Source organism: Lissotriton vulgaris, chromosome 6 (genome assembly GCF_964263255.1).
Source record: "Lissotriton vulgaris chromosome 6, aLisVul1.2, whole genome shotgun sequence".
Lineage (NCBI taxonomy): Eukaryota > Metazoa > Chordata > Amphibia > Caudata > Salamandridae > Lissotriton > Lissotriton vulgaris.
In genome coordinates this window covers 864,509,859-864,531,497 of record NC_141694.1, presented here as the reverse complement: position 1 = coordinate 864,531,497, position 21,639 = coordinate 864,509,859, and positions in this window count along the sequence as shown.

Below are 21,639 nucleotides of genomic sequence, written 5' to 3'. Positions count from 1 at the left end.
ACTTTAGTTTATCTAATTCGCTAATCATCTCATCCCTGAGAGAAATGGGAACAGGTCTAGGTTTGCAAGCATAGGGTAGAGAACCAGGCCTTAGTAGAATCCCAAGTTTGAAGTCTTTGAGACATCCTAGTTCATCCCTGAATACCTTTGGAAATTGCATTTTTATGCGTGATAATAGTTCAACATTGGAATCAACTTGGACAAAGCTAACAAGTTCTTTGAGTATTATGGGATTGGGAGAACTGGGATCAAGCATTATGCGTAGATCTCCTTGATGAAACCAACTGATGATACTGTCACCCTTCTGTGAAACATAGATCTTTCCAAAAGTGTGACGACCTTTCTACTCAATTCGACCAGTGAAACATCCCAAAAGAGGAATAAGTTTACCCCCATATGCTAACGGGCGAATGTCAGCTCTAGATAATTGAGACTTGTTAGACAACTTACCCAAATAAAAATTCCTAGAAACAATTGTTATTTTTGCACCAGAGTCAAAGAGAACATCAGTTGACTCACCTTCAATTTCAATAGTGTCAATAGGACAGTTCTTAAGATCAGCTGTGGTAGTGACCTGGACAATAACCTGCCCACACACAAAATCCTCTTCTAAACATTCATCATCAACAAATTTCACAGAAGTAGAAGGGGTTTTGCTTTTGCATAAACTCGAAAAATGCCCTTTTTTTTACATTTTGAACAAATGGCATTTAGTGCTGGACATTTCGTGTCGTTGGCGTAATGACCAACCTTGTCACACCTGAAACACTTAGGCACACATTATTTCTTTTTAACTTTTGAATGATCAAGTGGCCCTGAAGATTTTTGTGAATCAGATGCTGTATTTTTAACAACATGTACAGCAGGTTGTTTGTCATTGTTTAAGGTAAACCCTTAGAATTCACTGAAAAAACCATTGGTTTCAGGGGTGTTGTAGTTAGCTGGACATTTCACTCAAACAAAGCCATTGAAATTCCTCTGTTATAGTTAGTTGTACTAACTGTAACTCACGCGTGTTGGGGGGGCTGGGTAGGGGCATGGGTAAGTAGGGATGTGAAAAGTTTTGCAGTCCTGGCATCATAGTTTGATCAAAATGATTATATGCTTGTCTTTTTTGCATTAAAAAAAATGGGAAAGTTGCAAAGTAGGTGGAATATTTTGGGGTTTGATGGGGCAGGATAAGCTTATTTTAGGTACGTGGAATATTTGTGGCCTCAACGATGCTAAGAAGAGGGCTTTATTTTTTAAAATAATACATACTATGCGCCTTGACATTCTATGTATACAGGAGAAGCACATACCCTGGGGGAGGCGTGATTGTCTGAAACTGCCTGGGTACGATTGATAGCATGCTCTAAGCAGACCTCTATTATTAGAGGAGTGGCCATTCTTCTGAAGCAAGGGGTAGGGGCCTGCAAAAGGGTTCGGGAAGATCGAATGGGGAGGTGGGCCATAGCTGAGCTATTAGTTGGCGGGAGGTCACTAACTGTTTGTACTGTCTATGGCCCAAATACAGATGGTCCGGAAGTAGTTAAGTACTTAAATGTAGAATTGGCCACCTGGCCTAGTCCACTTCTTGTGTGTGGGGATATGAATATTAATATAGCTAGCGACTTTAATCTGGCGGGAAATGGCAACTACTTCGGGAGGAAACCTATAGTGTTCAAGGCACTTCAAACATTACTTCAAGAGCATGGGGCCACGGACTTATAGTTTCGGCATAATAAAATGGATGACGGATAAACATATTATTCCGCTCCTCATAATAAACTGGTCAGGATAGATTATGTTTTTCTTTCAGATCAGCTTGCTGCAGTCTCCTCTATTTTTGCACCTCCCCGGATTTTATCCGATCACAATCCATTGATAGCGGAATGCCCTTAGCCCCGGGCTAGAAAGTCTCCACGTGAGTGGACATTTGAAAGAAAGCTTTTGTTGGATGAGAGTTACCATGCTCATATTAAAAAATGGAAAGTGGAATTCTTAAATATCAATAGGGGTACTGCGCCTGTTCAAGTTGTCTGGGATGCTCTAAAAGCTGGAGTACGTGGAGAGACTGTGGGGCATATTATCAAGCCTGTGCGCTAAAATTATCGCCGCTTTATCGGCCGAAAACGGCCGATAAAGCGGCGATAATGGGCTTGATAATATGCTCTATGGAATTCCAATCGAAGCACATGTTAGATGTGAAGACATCTAACATGGGCTTCGATTGGAATTCCACAGAGCATATTATCAAGCCCATTATCGCCGCTTTATCGGCCGTTTTCGGCCGATAAAGCGGCGATAATTTTAGCGCACAGGCTTGATAATATGCCCCTAAAAGCTTCTCCTCATTCAGGTGGAAGACAGAACAAGAGCAGGTTAAGAGCCGTATGGAGGAACTCAGGGATGCAGAATTAGAGTTAGCTCTCAAAATTAAGCATGGTTATAACATAGAGGCTTGCCAACAGGCGTTTGCCATAATAAAAAGCCAAACTTTTGGAGTCTTTCAGCCAGGGTCTTGCCATTAAGTATCTTCAATACTGCACAATAATGTTTGAGTTTGGTGAAAACTCTGGCAGGGTACTGGCCAAGAGGCTCCATCAGAAGTGTACAGTCATATCACCAAAATTCAAGACGGATTGGGGTTAGTACAGGATACTCAGGAGGGTGTGAATGGAGTGTTTTTTAAATTATTATATCAAATTGTACACTGAGGATATTTTGAATACTCAGGTAGAGACAGAGATAGAGGATTTTCTATCAGGGGTAGACACTCCAAAGATCTCACATGAGCAGAGTGAATTGTTATCGGCTCCTATCCAATGGGAGGAGGTGGAGACTGCTGTTAAAGCCTTAGCTAATGGTAAGGCCTGTGGCCCAAATGCAGTGCCCTTGGAGTTTTACAAGACATTTCTGGGGGACATTCGGCCTGATCTCCTTAAGGTGCTTAGAGCTGCACAGAAAGGTACTGTGCCGGAGTCATGGCAACAGACTATCATTGTTCTGTTCAAAAAGAAGGGTAAGCCGGAGTTATGTCCATCATTCTTCCGCCCAATTTCACTCATTAATAGTGATTCAAATTTTTTTTTGAAAATTTTAGCATCTAGGTTGGTTCAAGTGATTCTCCCATTGGTCTCTTTGCGCAAACACAGATTTATTCAGGGGCGGGACACTGCAGACCATGTCCGACGTGTCATAGCCCTATTAGACTGGGCACAGGCCACGGCCTCTCCCCTCGGGGTGATCCTGTTGGATCCCGAGAAGGCATTTAACAGGGTCTCCTGGGGGTTCTTATGGGCCCTGCTCCGGTGGAAGGGATTTAGCATTGAATTCATTCAGGAAATTCAGGGATTGTATTCCTCTCCAAAAGCTGCACTCTGCATTTCCGGCCAACAGACCAGCTATTTTCATATAAGTAGGGGCACTAAGCAAGGGTGTCCGTGCTCGCCCTTGCTGTTTTCCCTCTACATTGATCCATTCCTGTGTAAAATAGAGGGTCATCAGAGCATAGCACTGATATGGGTTGGTGATACAGTATATTGCGCCTTAGCTTACGCAGACGATATTGTTGTTTTAACATCAGATGTTGCGTCTGCATTTAGTGCGCTTAAGGTGTCCTCGGAGCAATTTGGGTCAGTGTCAGGGTACAAGTTAAACGTTGCCAAAACTCAGGTAGTTCAAACGCCAGATATGCTACACTCGGAGGCTCCAGTTGTTAAAGAAGCAACGTATCTAGGGGCTCGAATAACCGCCGCTGTCGAAACTATCCCGGATTTGAACATCCTTCCGGTTGTTGATGCAGTAAACAATAAATTAGAGCGGTTAGACCATCTACTCCACTCCCTTTATGGATGATGTAGTGTCCTTAAAATGTTAGTACTTCCAAAGTTTTTTTCGGACGATAGAATTATCACAAAGCAGTTTGATTAGGGGGACAGGATTTGTTACAGGTTTTTGTGGGGGTACATGCGCTCTCGTAGGGCAGCTAAGTGGATGTGCCTTCCTTGGGATCGTGGTGGCTGGTCTGTACCAAATTTGGTATTGTATTATTGGTCAGTGATTGCCCAATCCTTGGGAGTACCATTGCTTGGGGACAACGTTGAGGTGCCAGTATGTAATCGTCCTACTATTTTTGAGATCTGCTTAGGCACTGCGGCTAAGAGCATCTTGCTGGAGGTACTGGGGCAAAGCTACTTTAAAAGAACCAGATTTAAGGTCATTATAGCTATGTTCCTAATTTGGCAGAAAATTAGGCGGAAACTATTTATTCCCAATCTTAATATATATACCCCCTTTAAAGCTGCCCGACTTTTGCTCTGCATATTTCAGGATCAGACAATGTTTAGATGGCAAGCGCAGGGACTGCGGGTGTTAGGGGACTTAGTTGATGATGGGCAAATATTGTCCTATGTTTCTTTGAAGGACACATTTCAGCTGTTTCCGCATGATTTTTTTTAATTTCTTCAGGCTCAAATTTTTGTTCATAAACATCTGAAGAGAGCACCCTCTATGTTAGATAAACTGCCCATAGTTGAATTAATTCAGAAAAAAGCTAGAATAGGAATGCTGTATCGGTATTTACTGTCTAGATTTTCTGATGATTCAGAGGTTCAAAGTGGTAAATGAAAAAGGGGGCGTGGCTTGGCCGGCTGCAAGATGGCCGCACTCTGAGTGGGCTCTGCTGGCCAAGCTCCTAATCCGTTATGATCCTGCAGCCTGCGCTGTCCTAGCTGCCCTACACCATTTCCTACCTGCTTGTGGGAGAGAGAGGATCTGCCCGTTACCTTTTTGGCTGATTCCCGAGCTGCTGGTTCGGCGATCGGGACCTCCAGGCTGGAGCTGGGCCCGCGCCCGGTGACTTCCTGCACTCCTCTTGCGGCACCTGCTGCGGACCGTGGTGCTGGGGAGGCGCCCGCGGTGGAGCATCGGGTCTCTTGCAGTGAGAGGTGCCCTGCGGGGGGTCCGCTGGGGGTGGGCTGGGGGCCCCCTGCCACCTAACCTGCTCTTGCAGGACTGCGGCCTGGTTGGGGCCTAGCACCCACCTTGGCCATGGCCGTGGTCTGGGGCCAGGTCCCGCTTGGAGCGCGAGCCCGCAGGGTTGGGGTGGTGGCATGGTGGCTCTCACTGGCCCCTTCCAGATGTGCCTTTCTTCGTGGGGCACAGGCTCCCGTACCTTTTGGGCTGCTGTCAGGCCGGGCTGAGGGGCCCGCCATGTTGCTACTTTGGCGGTGAGGACCTCTGGTGCGGTGCTGGCTGCGGCGGCGCCGTGCTCCCCGCTGTTGAGACACATCTTCCTGAGAGGTCCCCGGCCCTGATTAGGAGCGATCCTGAAGCGTGGAGTGGCCCCATACTGGTGGTGGTGTGAAGCGCTGGGCGGCGTTTGACAGCATCTCCCTCCATTTCGCTGCCCGTCTTGGGGGACGACCGCTTAGTGCCTGTATCTGGTTGTGGTCCGGGCCTGGTGCTCCTGTTATTGGCCTCCTGCTTCTGCCTGCCCTGTTAGCGGCCGATGCCTGCTACTTGTGTCTGCTGCACCCCGTCACCTACCACCTTGACCTCCCGCTCTGGTACTGCACTTGCCATCGCCGTCCGCTACTCTTGCCTGGAGGCTTTTCGTCTGTTACTTGCTTCCTCTGCTCCGGGGCTTCAACTCCACTAAAGCTGCCCCCTCTGTGAAGCTGAGTGTGGAGCCGCCAGTGACTGCTCGCCCCTGATACCCTCCCCGGTTGTCATGCCTGCTGCTGCTTCCCTGCTGAGGTCTTCCCGGGTCCCGGGGCCGGTGTCCTGGGGGCTAGGCCGCCTGTGGTCGGCAGTGTCATTGACCTGGCTTACATATTCGGCCCCACGCGGACAGCCATTGGGCCCTCACATCTCATCTACTACCCCCATCCGGGGTCCCCAATGCAGTGGTGCGACCCCCTGGGATGGCTGGCCGTGCGTGGACGGCCTCACTGGCCTGACACATCTTTTACTTACCTGCACGGACACACCACGTGACGAGGGTTGGCGCTCTGCTGGTGTGCTCGTCTCCCAGGCATCTCGGTCTCTGGTGTGGTCCTCCTGAACTCCCCTTTCCACCTCGGGCCTGATCGTTCCCTTTTCACCTGCTGAACCCATGGCGTTTTGCTCCGCTATGGGGAACTCGGACCCCAAGCAGCCCAAGATTGCCTTTGAACTTCACAGGTCCTCCCGCCAGGATGGCGCGGGCTCGGAGGTGACGGACTCTGCCGGGGCTCCGGATGCCCTCCTCGGCCGGATGACGATCTTAAGGCTATAATGCTTGAGGTCAAGTCGGCCGTCACCGGTATCACCTCTCAACTGGAGCAGCTCTCCGCTCGCCTCGACTCGGTGAAGGCCTGGGTGGATTCTCACGACAACAGGCTCCTCCATGTCAAAACTAGGGTGTCTGATGCTGAGGTTGCGGCCACCCAGGATAGACAGAAGCTGCTCCAGATGGACAAAATCCTAGCTGTCATCCGCGAGAAGAACGAGGACTTGGAGGCGAGCTCCCGTCGGAGCAACCTCCGCCTTACGGACCTTCCCGAGTCCACCAATATTTCTAAGATGGATGACTTTATGGAAAGCCTCCTCAGGGAGCTTTTTTGGGACATCCTTTCGTCTTTCTTTGTGGTGGAGCGAATGCACCGTTTCCTGGGCCCGCGTCCCCGTCCTTGTATGCCTCCACGCCTCATTGTGGCTAAAATTCTGAACTTTTGCGACCGAGATGCCATCCTCTGGGCCGCCAGAGACAGGGGCACCATCACACACCAGGGCAATACCCTCTCATTTTATCCTGACTGCACCATGTCTGTGCAGGCAGCGAGGAGAGAATTTCTACCAACCAAGCGACTCCTCCAAGAACACAAAGTATCTTACTCCCTGGCCTATCCGGCAAAGTTGAGGGTCTGCCAGGGCGCAAAGATGCTGGTCTTCCCCGACCCAAGGGAAGCGCTCACTTTTGCTAAATGCCTGGACAAGGAATCCAGAAACTCCCCCTCTGGGTCCTCACAAGAAGCCACAAACCATCTAAGTGACAATGACTGATTTGCCTAGCTGGGCAAAACTGTATTTGCTATGTAAATTGGTACCGACCACGGACCCCATGCCCGCCTGAGTTTTTTCCTCTCATTGTTTCCCTTCCGTCGTCTGTGGGGGCCTCGACTACTGCAAATTGTACAATGCATGTCTGTGATTTTGTGCTGATCCCTGGGGTTGCCCTCACGTAACTTTCTCTCCTCTCCACAGTTGGACTTTATCCTTGCCTTTTTTCAGGATTGCTGGGTAGTGTGGATATATTGTTTGTACTTTATTCTTTTTCAGGAGTCTGCTGTTAGTTTTTAGCTTGGCCACCCTGCCTTACTGCAGGGGTGTTCGCCGAGTCCTGCCATGCCCCACCTGGGATGATTCCCACTCTTTTGGTTTTGTTGCCCTGTCCAAGTTCTGGGTTCCCTGGGTGGGGTGGGGGGTATTCTCAGCCTGATTGGGGGGTTGGAGTGGGTGGGGGGTAGGCACAGGGGGGTTCTCTGATTGTTCTGTTCTGAGCAGACCTAGGTCTGCTAGCTGTGGGGGGTGGGTGGGTGGTTTTGTTCTTCAAATGAAGTGGTGGTTCTGTTGTATTGTCTTTTTATTGCTGCACTGTGTCATTGCACGCTTCAACGCTAATGCTGCGCCATGTTTGAGATTCTGTATCCGTTTGCTATGCGACAAATGGGTTGTTCTGATGTATCTGTTTGGCTATGTATGCTCCTTTATAGGCGTTGTGCTATGTCTGAAGCTCTGTTTTTTTTACTTTGGCGCAAGGTGCTTTCACTTTATGTCTTGGTGTTTGCTCACTGCTGCGGCCATATGCCCCTCTCCCTTTGTCAGCTGCATCACAATGGCGCGTTTTATGCATTACCAGTCCTCTTGATCCTTGGTGCTCGAGTCCGATTTCCCTGGGTTGGACTTTGCTCCCTTGGGCTGCTGCCTGTCCTACATTCCCTATTAGGTCTCCCGACTACCCCGTTGTGACTGGATGTTGGACACCGCTGGATCCCCTGCAGCGTTCCCCGCGCTGCGCTGCCTTTGACTTTCCCTCTGATGGCTAATCTAACGTGCTGGACTTGGAATGTCCGTGGCCTGAATGACTATCGCAAAGCTCGCCTGACTCATGCCCATTTACAGCGCCACTGCGTGGATATTTGCCTACTCCAAGAAACCCATTTGCTCCCCAGCTCCGTTTCCAGGCTCCATGCGCGTTATTGGGGAGAAACGCACTCCTATACCTATTCCTCCTATGCCATGGGGGTCTCAATTCTGCTGCGCCATGGTCTCCTTTGGCAGACTTCCAATGCCCTCATAGACCCGGAGGGTAGGTACGTGATTTTGCATGGCCTCCTGCTGGCACAGTCGGTCACCATTGCCGCAGTGTATGGCCCGAACTCTGACAACCCTGACTTTTTCCACCATGTCTGGCATCTGATTTCCTCCTGCGGTCCCACTGCCGTGATATGGGGTGGGGATTTTAACGTTGCTTTCTCTGCGACGCTAGACCGTTCGGGCGCTTACCGGTCCCACCCGCGGGCCGCCACTGCTCTGTCCTCTATCCTGGCTGACAATACGCTCTTCGATGTCTGGCGTCATCTTCACCCAGATGCCCGGGAGGGTACTTGTGTCTGCTGGACGAGAATTGATCTCTGGATCGCTTCGCCAGAAGTCCTTTCCTGGACTGTCGATGCCACTCATAGGGCCCGCACCCTTTCCGATCATGCGCCGGTCCGGCTTATCATTCAACCCCCCTGTTCTCAGCGACGGGCCTTTTCCTGGCGTCTTTCTCCTAATGCCCTCAGGAATTCTGTTATGTGTGATGACATCCAGTCCGCCATCACTAACTGTTTAGAGCTTAACATGGGATCCGTTGATTCTGCCTCTACCCTCTGGGAGAGCTTTAAAGTATTTATTCGGGGTGAATGCATCTCTAAGCAAACGGGCGTTATTCGGTCTATTCGATATGCGCTTGCCAGGTTGGAGGGAGAGATTTGTGATCTGGATGCTGCTCTGCTGATCAACCCTAGCCCTGACACGTTGGCGCTCCTGTGCCAAAACACACGAATTCTCGGACGAAGTTGGCCGTGGGTTCCCCTTTCAGGGCAGAGAGGGCTGAGTCCGCCGTTTCGGAGAGGGGGATCGCCAGGGGTGTACCCTTGCTAATTTACTGCACCCTCCGTGGGTGGCTTTGTACATCACCACTCTCAGTGATGGGGGTCCGGATTGCCCCACGTCCTCGGAGGAGATTAGGGCCCGGTTCATCGCATTTTACTCCAGTCTCCACTCCGCGGGTTCTCCTTCCCCTTCAGCGAAGTTTGAAAAATATTTCAAATCCATTGCCCTGGTCTGGCTGGCGGATCATTATCGTAAATTCCTTGATGAGCCCTTTTCGAAGGAGGAGATACTGGTGGCAATCAGTAGCCTCCCGAGCGACAAGGCACCGGGCCTGGATGGTCTGCACGCCTCCTTTTATAAAGCGTTTTCCGCTCTCCTGGTTCCGCATCTAGCCGCCATGTTTAACAAATCCTTTGATACGGGCACGCGCCTGCTGTCTCTTCGCGAAGCCTCGCTGACCCTCCTTCTTAAGCCTGATATGCCTGCTGATCGGTGTGACTCCTATTGCCCCCTCTCCCTTATTAATATAGACAACAAGATCTTCGCTAAACTGATTGCTTCTCGCCTCTTATTATTAATGCCCACCATTGCTCTCCCCGATCAATCTGGCTTCATCCCCGGTAGGGCTACCTCCCATAATCTCCTTACCATTTTATCTGTATTACACCAAAATAACCCTGAGCTCCCAGCCGTGGCGGAACTGCTTGATGCCATGAAAGTATTTTATGTCCTGTCTCGAATACGGCTCAGCTTCGTATAAACGGACTGGTGTCTGATCCCATTGCCATTTCTCGTGGAACCAGGCAGGGGTGTCCATTATTGCCCGTGCTTTTCGCCATTGCTATGGAGCCCCTAGCCGCCCGGCTGCGGCAACACCATACCCACAGGGGGTATTGTTTTTTATCCCGCTCCCTCCTGGTCTCTATGTATGCGGATGACGTCACTCTTTATGTTCGTCATCCCCAGGAAAACCTCAGCCCCCTGGTGCGGGAAGTTATTCGATTCGGCAGGCTCTCTGGCATCCAGATCAACTGGAATAAGTCTGTGCTCTTTCCCTTGACTGATGCCACTCACCCGTTTACGCCTCATTTTCTCTTTGAGTGGGCATCTGGCCCCATGCGTTACTTGGGGATTTGGTTGAGCAGGGACCCTAGCGAGCTCTGGCGATTCAATTTTGGCCGTGCGGTGGATTGGTTCAAGTCTAGGATCCTTCAGTGAAGCCGATTGTCATTATCCCTGGCGGGTCAAGTTGCTATAGCCAAGATGGTGGTCCTCCCCAAATTCCTTTACCTCTTTTCTAACATACCTATTCCTCTCACATCTTATTTTTTCCGTCGGCTTCGCTCGCTGGTAGTATCGCTGGTCTGGGCCAGGCGGGAACCCAGGATTGCTTACGACATCCTAACACTGCCTATGTCGGCAGGCGGGATTGGCACCCCAGATTTTAAACTGTACGCTCTCTGTGCTCAAGCAAGCTTTCTTCATTTTTGGCTGCATCCCACCCCTTACCAGCCTCATGTCACGTGGAATCGGATGTTGCCTCCCCCTGGCCCTTGCCCACAGCCTTATTCTCTCCTGCGGTCCAGCTCCGGGCGGAAGTAAACACTGTTGAGATGCTACGCTGGGCATGGTCCTATCAGCACCGCCTTTCAGATGTTTCTCTACTGTCCGCTAACGCCGTACCCATTGTTGACCACCCTGATTTTCCGCCCCTGCAGTCCTCTAGTATGTCTTGGCATGCGGTGTTGCGGCGCCTTAAGACAGTTGCGGATCTGTACCCGGACGATTCCTTCTACTCCCTCACTGAGTCTCCTTCCCTGATGGACACTCTCCTTTATTAACAGCTGCGTGCCACCTGTCGGAAATTGCACCCGACCTTTCCACACCCTACGCCAACTTTCCCGGCACTGGAGTTTGTGTACACTTCGGCGTCCCGATACAAGCTTGTCACCAGATTGTATGCCTTTGCTTTGGTGGCCGCTCCCATCTCCTCAACTCGAGCGCACGATGCTTGGAGTGCGGATCTCGGCACGGATATTTTGGACGCCGACAAATTCTCCCCAAACTATCGGCTCTGCTTGATTTATTTCAAGTTTTTGCATAGGTTTTATCACACTCCGGTGCATCTTCATTGTTTGGGGCTTAGCCCTGAGCATTCCTGCAGGTGCTGCTCGGCACCAGCTGCGGACTTTGCTCATCTGTCCTTGCTCTGCCCCAGGGTGCAGGGTTTCTGGATAGAGGTCTGTTCCATTATCTCTGAAATTACTGGTGCAGACGTGCGACCGGAGCCCTTTCTTTGTCTTCTTGGCTTTGTAAAGCAGTGTCCCGACGCTTCCCGCCGGCTAGTAGCTATGCTCCTGGTGCTGGCGAGGTGCAGGATTGCTATGTGCTTGGGCCGTCGTCCCACCCCCTTGGTTGCAGCCTGGCTGGAGGATGCCTCCTGTTGTCAAACGCTCCTTTCTGAGTTTTGGGACCTGATGCCTGCTAGATCGCGGCCTGTCGATATTTGGGGCCCCCTGGTTGCCTATCTTCTTTCCCGCTCCTCTCCTAACGGAGTTGCCTCCCCTGCACACCCCGCTGGCCCTGGGTCTTCGGTGGCTGCTGCGGTAGCCGATGCCTGATTACCTTTTCAACTCCCGCCCTATGAATGCGCTGCCTGTAGATCCCTCCAGGGGTTGCCTCTCCCGCGCTCCCCGCTGGCCCTTGGCTCGCGACAGCAGCTTGTGCTGGTTTCCGCCTGGCCTCCAACTGTCTTCTTTTTGACTGTCTGTGCGCCTTTGTTCTGGGGTTTCCACCTTTCATGCTATCCAGCCCAGGTGCCTTTATTGCCGAGGAGCACAGCACTGCACGCCAATGTTTCTAGAATTGTCTGCTGCTTTTTCGCCATCTAACGTTTTGAACATGGCTATGTTAGAATGTGACCTGCCACCTTGCATGGTGTCATGATATGGAGCTTATTTGTTGTAATGTGTTTTTGTATGGCATCTTCATTAAGAAAATGATAAATAAAATATATTAAAAAAAGTTTTTTAAAAAGTGCTAAATGAGAAGGCAAATTCGGAAAGCCGCGTATCGATTTATAGCCGGCATTGGAGCTTGCCAGCGAGGTGTTGATGTCTGGTAGTCTCAGAACCCAAAGCTATATGGCATTGCTTGACTTATACTATATGCCGGAAAAAAAATCGAAATGGGGCAGTAGAACGGGGGACTAATGTTCAGGGTGTGGGCTGTTTGCAGCAGATGCCATTCACATGTTTTACTCTTGCCCGTGTCTCTCTGAATTTTTATCAGAAGTTGAGCATTTCATAAATATTATGCTCAAGATCCGGTGTATTCTGACTCCAGAAATGGTGATAATGGGCTTTGATCCTTGGAATATTGGGAATATTGGAAATACATTGCATATGTCAGCCTTTTTGTGTATAGCTATGTCCCAGCTCCGGCTGTGTATAACCTCGCAATGGTTGTCTTCTGAAGCACCAACTTTTATGAACTGGAGAGCTAGACTGCTTGCTATTCACAGGCTCAGAAGGGCTACAGGGTTGGGTGGTCTCTACCCTGCCCCCTCTTCGTGTTTTCCACTCTTGTTTTGGGCTCTCTTGTGCCTCAGTTCTCCTGAAAATCAAGATGGTGGCACACACTTCCTGGTTTGGACAGTTTGGAATGTTGACAGTCGACTGCCAGTGAATCAGAAACTCGCTCGCGCACATAAGGGTATGCGCTGGTACGCGTACGGTACTCGTACTGTAAGCGTACGGTGCGCGTATGGTGAGCGCATATAGATATATAATTTGATAAAATTCAATTTTCTCAACAACTACTGGAGGGATTTTCACTGAATATAGAAAAGGCACTACTGCATACCTGTCCCTACCATTTTGCCAAGTTTGTTGTAATTCTGTTCAGCCGTTCGGGTTGTAGCCGTGTCTAAAGGTCCCATAGAAAATGCCATTTGAAAAATTTCAAATTCAATTTTCTCAAGAACTACTGGAGGGATTGTCACCAAACATAGCAAAGGCACATCTTCATACCAGGCCCTACCATTTTGCCAAGTTTGGTGTAATTCCATTCAGTCGTTCGGGCTGTAGCCGTGTCTAAAGGTCCCATAGAAAATGCCTTTTGAAAAATTTCAAGTTCAATTATCTCAAGAACTACTGGAGGGATTTACACCAAACATACAAAAGACACTGCTGCATACCAGTCCCTACCATTTTGCCAAATCTGGTATAATTCTGTTCAGCCGTTCGAGCTGTAGCCTTGTCAGAATGTCCCTATGGAAATTAACATGGAGAAAACACGTTTTGGGACCCCCAATTTTTCTCGGCCCCCGCTTGACGAATCCCCCCGAAACTTTCAGGGAAGGAGCGCAGAGCAGGGAGGCAAATTTAAGAAAAATACAGGCAGATCCCTTAATCGGCGCCAAAGTTATTCCCAATAGAATGTTCAGAATTTCCTATGGTAACTAGGTCCTAACTATATATACCTACTGGTGACCGCCAGTAGGTAATATATATATATATATATACATATGTAGTTATAGCTAAAACCTAGTTTCCATAGGAAATCTGCAACATTCTATTTGGAATAACTTTGGCGTCGGTGGACGAATCTTCGCGAATTTCTACAAGAAGATGGCCTGCTCCCCTAGGCTCCTTCTCTGAAAGTTTGGGGGTGATTTGTGAAGCAGGGGGCGAGAAAAAAGGGTGGTCCCAAAATGTGTTTTCCCCATGCAGTTTCCCATAAGACCTTTAGCCGGGGCTACAGACCAAACGGCTGAAAGGAATTACACCAAACTTGAGAAAAAGGTTGAGTTCTGTTTGCAGATAGGCCTTTTTGTTAAATGGTGTAAATCCGTTCAGTAGTTCCTGAGAAAATCAAAAGTAAAATCATAGATATATATTGGAGGTGTTACGGTACGCGTACCCGTAGGCTTGCAGTACGCGTACCTTCCCGAGCACGAGCTGCATGCTGATTGGATGTCAACTGTCTGTCAACACTCCAAACCAGGAAGTGTTGGTAGCCATCTTGTGCCTCGGTAGAACGAAGGCTCAGGAAAACAGAGAAACACAAAGGGGGCAGGGTAGGCACACCCTGACCCCATAGGCCTGCTCAGGGGGTCCCACAAGGATCCCCAAGGCCTCAAAAAATTGTAATATTTTGTTTTTAAACACGGGGTACACCCCGTGAAAAAACAGAAAAAAACGTGGTCTGTTTTTTTGAAAATTAACCCCCGGGGTGGCCAAATCCTGTTGTATTTCTATCTAGGACCCTAATTCAATATTCCCGATTCATGCCCTTGTGCGGTTATAAGTAATAATATCCTTATAAAGGCATAAGAATCATATCCATATTCAGTAATAGCCCATGCAGTCCAAAGCACAGCACGGTTACTCCCGTCGGCTCCAAGAAAGCACAACGCGTTCTTTAAACAAACCAAACCTCCAGCAGCCCGGGAAATTCCCCCTGCTTTTGTTTTGATTTGAACAAGAACTCCTGGAGTCCAGAAAGAATTGTTAGTTCTTAGTGACGTCTTATGTCCAACCTTACGTCAAACCCGGCACGTTTCAGGTATAAAATACCAACAGTTGCCTTAAGCAAATACACAGTGGTTTGGAGCAGAGCGGCTATCTACTTGCCCGAGAGCCCAGCTGATGCGAGAGCCCACGGAAGCCGCCCCTCCCCTTTGACGTGCTGGAGAAGCTACTTTTTTTCACACCGAGAAAATCCAGCTCCGGTGTTCCCGAGTCACCCTTGCGGGTTGCTGGGAGATCGAGTCCTGAAGAAAGAGATACCAGACCTCCCACATTCTATTACCAAGGTACGGAGCTCACTAAGTGCTTAAAGAGAATTCTTGATTCAGATCCTTGGCAAAAAACAATCTTAACCAACTTAACTTAAACTGCTACTTACTTACTCCTTCCCAAGTATTAGGCTTAGGTCAGGTACATCGGGGTAGGCGTAGTTAGAAGTACCAGTTGAGGTCGTTAGTCAAAGGTTTTATGTATGTATATGTATATATATATATATATTTTATCTATTTTAAAGTATCATATGGCTAAGAAACCATATCTATGCTTTTACAGTATTATTTCATAATGCTACGTTTACTGTACACACTTTACTTCATAATAAGTATTGCAATTGTGGCAATTCATTTTTCTTGCATGAGAAAGAAGACTGCTCAATAAAATAACACTTTTTATTGAAAAACGCCCGTCTCTCTATTTCTCTGCACTCTGGTGAAACTAAGAATGCATGATTGATTGAGTGAAATAGCTGCCTATTATTTTCACACGACTCTAGAGATACACTCTATTCTGAGGGAGCAAAGTTGTCATGTTTGTATGGTTGTCAGAAGCTAATCCCTTCTTGTCTAATCCGGAGAGTTAACTCTTTCCTGAACATTCGAGAAAGTTTCTACTGACCTCTGAGCTAGCTGGTGAAACTAATTAAGTCTAATATAGTTATGTTATGTTATGTTATGTTAGCTACATTTATTTTGCGCGCAGCTGCTCCAGCGAAGGAGCGTCCTGGCGCATGGAAAAGGTGAACATAACACAACGCGAGGAAAAAAGTGAGAGTCAACATAAAAAGTTTAAAACAGGTAGGTTTTCACGGCCCTGCGGAATGCTAGTAGATCCTCTAAAAGGCGGATTTCCAAAGGAAGAGAATTCCAGAGAGCCGCAGCTCTCACACGGAAGGAGCGCCCGCCCATCCGGCTAAGCCTGAAACGCGGGATAACCGCAAGGGATTGCCCAAGAGATCTGAGGGAGCGAGTCGGGACATAAGGGGATAGGAGGTTATTGAGGATCTCAGGTGCCGATCCTTTTAAAATTTTAGTAGTAGAGACTTAGGGCCAGATGTAGGTGAAATAGATTTACCGATTTAAAATTACCAAATTTTACCGATTCAGTAATTAAAAATCGGTAAATCTATGGGGTCGACATGTAGGTATTCCAGATGTGCTGGAATACCGAATCAGATGATTTCGGTATTTACCGATTCGGTAAATACTGAATCGGTAATGCCCATTCATTCCTATGGGCTTTGAAGCCCATAGGAATGAATGGGCATTACCGATTCGGTATTTACCGAATCGGTAAATACCGATTTTCACAAGGGTGCAGGGGGTGTCACTTTGAAACCCTCTGGCACCCCCAAAACAGGCTCGGGTGCCATGTGGCAGGCATACATGCCCTAAGGGCAGGTCTGCCTGTCACATGGCATAGGTGTGCATGCACACATGTGCATGCACACCGGAATCGGTATTTTACCATCAAATTAGATTTGATGGTAAAATACCGATTCGGTAAGGCTCCTGGGACTCTGAAGAGTCCCACCTACATATGGGTGGCTCAGATTCGGTAAATTTACAGTTTTTTTACCGAATCGGTAAAATTACCGAATCGGTAATTTTACCGATTCGGTAAAATAATGCCCCCTACATGCCTATCACCTATTTACCGATCGGTAACGCCCGAAAATACAGATTTTCGGCCATTACCGACCGACCTACATCGGGCCCTTAGTCGACTTCAGCCCTACGTCTACACTGCTGTTTATATTACTACAATGCGCAGAGCCTATTGGGAATATAGGAACTACACTACAATCCCAGGGGCAAAATTTGGAAAGAAAGTTTGGAGGGGTTTCACCCCCCCCCCACACTGCCCCGGGGACCGCCACCCCCCCAGGGCTTCCTTTTAAAAAAAAAATCCTGGGGGGGGGCTTTTTGCCCCCCCAATCGCCCCAGGGACCGCCACCCCCGGGGCTCTAATTTTGAAAATAAGGGGGTCAGTGACGGACCCCCCAGCCCTGGGGACCACCGCCCTCTGGGGCTTTTCTATGTTGGGAGGCGGGCCGCGCAGCCCCCCTCCTGGAGCCTTTGATGGCCCTGGGGATAGCCACCTCCCTTAGGGCCGGCTGCTGCAGTGTCCCAAGGTGCCTATCCCGGGACACTGCTGTTTGCTGTGGTAGGGTTAGAGCCTCGCGGCTCCCACCCTACCATAGCAAACTGCTTTTCGTCAAAGAGAGCAGCATGTCAGCTGCTCTCTCTAACGAAAAGCAATGCTGGCTCCCAAAGGACGTGGGGAGCCGGCTGGGACCGTAGGGGTATTGGGGCTCCCCCACGGTCCCCAACATTTTTTTTAACCCCGTAGGATGGGGTCCCCAGGGATTATAAAAAATTTGTTATAGACGCTATTTTTCTTTTACGATAGATTTACCGTGCGCGTACGGTGCGAATTACGTACGGTGCAAAGTCTGTAAGTCATCCCGTAAGCTTACCTAAGCAAGAAAAAGTAAAATGTTTTTAGATATTTTTGAAGTGTATGTGTTTAGATGTTTGGTGGCTCTAAAAAGAGCTGTTATGTTTATTGGTAGATGTTAGTACCTACAAGTAAGTACTGATGCAAAGTCTTAAGTTTATGAGGAAGACTCTGTTTCCCTCATCTGTAAAATGTACACCATCTCTCCTATAGATGTCATGCATATTGAAATGTAGATTATTATTGTAAATGGAACCCATTCTATAGTCTCGGAGAAAGGCAGAAACAGATGTATTCACATGTTTCCTAGCTTTCCCAATCTGTGGACAATATTGGTTGTACCAGTTCCATTTCTGCCTTTTTGGCATATATTAGAATAGACAAAGGCAGTTTGGGGGAAAAGTGTCATCAGTTGTTGAAAGGTGTCCTTAATAAACATTTCCAGACCTACCCCAGTAAAAGTGCCCAGGTCATTGCCACCACAGTGTACAATTATGAGGTCAGGGTGTTGGAGATGCATAAAGGATTTTACCAATGGCATCAATTGCTGCCACTTTAACCCTCTCTGTCCAATCCATTTAATGTCTACATTTGATAAACCTAGGTCTTTGTGAGTTCCTTTCTGTTGTGCATACCTTTCACTCCAGAAAATATAGCTGTGTCCCACAATCCACACTTTAAACATCTTGAAGAGAGGTCTGGATGCACTCAGATGGTCTCTGTAAATGAAAGGGCAGTTTAAAGTATTTTTCTAAAATAGTGGACAAGTGGACTTTTGAAAAAATCAATGAACTGATTGGTTGTTTGAAATATTATTTGCTACAAAACTAGGGTGCAATTTTCTGTTTTTTAAAAGCCTGTTATTTATTGGTTAAGCAAAAGTGATAGGAGAGAACACAACTTTAGATAAGCTAGTATATTGAGAAGTCAAGCACACTTGCTGTTTTGATTTGCAACAATGTATGATGAACTTTTCACCTGTGAGCTCAGTTAGGTGTTCCCTGAAGTGTTTCTATGGTAACTGGCAGAATGTGGAATGGGGGAAGGGTTGAAAGTTTTGTTAGTTGGAAAGGGTTCAAAAGTTCAAGCAATAGAAAAGTGTGTTTCATTTTGAATTTAATGTGGGAATAAATGTGATTTGTAATTAATTTGTGTATGTGTGTAGATTGAGTGTGTAGATTGATAGGAAAAGTTTACTGTTTGGTATAGTACTTTTTTTTATCTCCTAGGGCTGATTAGGGAGTTTTTCAATGATTCTCAATTTCAAAATCTTTTTTTTCTTTTTTTTTCCTTGCTTAGGTACGCTTCCGGAATGATTTACAGACTTTGCACTGTACGCGTACGGTAAATTTATCGTAAAAAACAATTGCCTCTTTTAATTATTTGTAATAATCCCCGGGGACCCCATCCCCGGGGCTTTATCGTTATGTTTCGTGGGCTGATAGCCCCCCATCAGCCCCGGGGACCGCCACCCCCCGGGGCTCTAATAATGAAAAAGGGGGGGTCTATGACGGACCCCCCTGCCCCGGAGACCACCACCCCCCAGGGCTTTTCTATGTTGGGAGGGGGGCCACGCGGCCCCCCTCCTGGAGCCTTTTATGGCCCTGGGGATCGCCACCTCCCCATGGCTGGCTCCTGGAGTGTCCCGGGGTGCCTACTCCCGGGACACTGCTGTTTGCTATGGTAGGGTTGGAGCCTCACGGCTCCTACCCTACCATAGCAAACTGCTTTTCATCAGAGAGAGCAGCATATCACCTGCTCTCTCTGACGAAAAGCAATGCCGTCTCTCAAAGTACGTGGGGAGCCCCACGGTCCCCAATGGTTTTTTGTTTTTAACCCTGGGGGAAGGGGTCCCCGGGGGTTATAAAAATGTGTAATAGACGCTTTTTTTTACTATAGATTTACCGTACGCGTACCGTGTATAGTCTGTAAGTCGTCCCTTAAGCGTACAAAACCAAGTAAAAATCAATTTAAAAAATACATTTTACAGATATCTTTCAATTTTATATGTTTATGTGTTTGTTGGCTCTAATGAAACCTTTTCTGTTTATTAGTACTTGTAAGTAAATACGTAACCATAGTCTAAAGTTATTGAGGAGCATTGTTTTACAGTGTGCTGAACTTTTGACCTCTGTTAACAGTTGACTTTTGCAATATCTGTTATGGGTAGGGTGGAAAGTTATGTCACTTGGAAAGGTGTGAATTATTGAACCAATAGAAATGTGAGTTTGGTTTTGAATTATTGTGTGACGGAATTTGATTTGTTAATAATGTGTATATAAGTATAAATTGAGAGGGAAAATGTGCCGTTTGTTGGTTCCTGCTGCAAGCAATAAAGCAGAGAGATTCTGTGTGAGACTATCTGCTGTGTGAGTGGCATTCTTCTTAATCTTCTAAACAATTTGAAAGGTGAGTTGATGACTTGATTGTATTTGGTGCATTTTATTTTTAGTAGGAGTAATGTGTTTATTCTTGTAAAGTTTGTAGAATCATATTCTGAGTTTGTCTGCTTTTGGATTATTATTGTGGTAAAATCATTTGGTAAGTTAATGTGTTTATTTAGTCAGCTTTCTGGAACAAAGCGCAGTACTAAAAAATGTAGAATATGTGCAGACACTTATATAATGTCTCAGTCAGTATACATAGACTTCTGCATACAGTCTTGTATACATGATAGAATTATATTTGCACCTTTTTCCATAATCTTACCTGTCTCTCCTCATAGTCTACCTCTCTCTGCTTATACTGCCCTCTTTCTTCTGATATTGTGTCCCATGTTTGGATGTAATGCTGGCAAAAAAGTAATGCTGCAAATCGGAAATGTATTTTGAAAATGATTCAGGTTTCTGCACTGTAATGTAGTGCTCATATACATGGGCTGTGTTCTGTCTCTTAAACGTTTTAGTGTAGCAAATGTGCTTTGGTAAAAAGTATGGTTTTAAAATGCTTGTCCCGGATCACACTGAGTGTCTGTGTAAATGAAAGAATTATATTTGCATCTTTTTCTATAAGCTTACCTGTCTCTCCTCACAGTCTACCTCTCTCAGCTTACACTGTCCTCTTTCGTCTGATATTGTGTCTCATGTTTGAATGTAATGCTGGCAAAAAAGTAATGCTGCAAATTGGAAATGTATTTTGAAAATGATTCAGGTTTCTGCACTGTAATGTAGTGCTCATATACATGGACTGTTTTCGGTCTCTTAAACGTTTTAGTGTGGTAAATGTGTTTTATTAAAATGTATGGTTTTAAAACTTTTGTCCAGGATCACACTGAGTGTCTGTGTAAATTAAAGAATTACATTTGTATCTTTTTCTAAAATCTCCCCTGTCTGTCCTCACAGTCTACCTCTCTCTGCTTATACTGTCCTCTCTTTTCTGGTATTTCCACTCTTTCCTTATTTTCACTTGTCTTTCTTGATAGTGCTGTTTGTTTTCAAACTGCATCCTGTGTTCTTAGTCTCCCTCTGTCCTCATGGTCTTTCCTGTCCCCTAATGTTCCCCCTTCTTTTTATACTCCCTCCTCTGCCCTCTTAATACTCTCTGTTTTATCATACCTCCTCATAGCAATGCCCCACTCAATGTAGATAGAGTGCTGCATACACTCTTGGGCAGATTTACAATCACCTTGGTCCTCTTTCTTCTTGTATTGTGTCTCATGTTTGGATGTAATGCTGTCAAAAAAGTAATGCTGCATATTGGAAATGTATTTTGAAAATGAGTCAGGTTTCTGCACTGTAATGTAGTGTTCATATACATGGGCTGTGTTCTGTCTCGTAAACGTTTTAGTGTGTTAAATGTGTTTTATTAAAATGTATGGTTTTAAACTTTTTGTCCAGAATCACACTGAGTGTCTGTGTAAATTAAATAATTATATTTGTACCTTTTTCTATAATATCCCCTGTCTCTCCTCACAGTGTACCTCTCTCTGCTTATACTGTCCTCTCGTTTCTGGTATTTCCACTCTTTCCTTATTTTCACTTGTCTTTCTTGAGAGTGCTGTTTCTTTTCAAACTGCATCCTGTGTTCTTAGTCTCCCTCTGTCGTCATGGTCTTTCCTGTCCCCTAATGCTCCCCCTTCTTTTTATACTCCCTCCTCTGCCCTCTTAATCTTCTCTGTTTTACCATACCTCCTCTTAGCAATGCCCCACTCAATATAGATAGAGTGCTGCATACAGTCTTAGACAGATTTACAAGCACCTTGGGCCTTTTTCTTCTTGTATTGTGTCTCATGTTTGGATGTAATGCT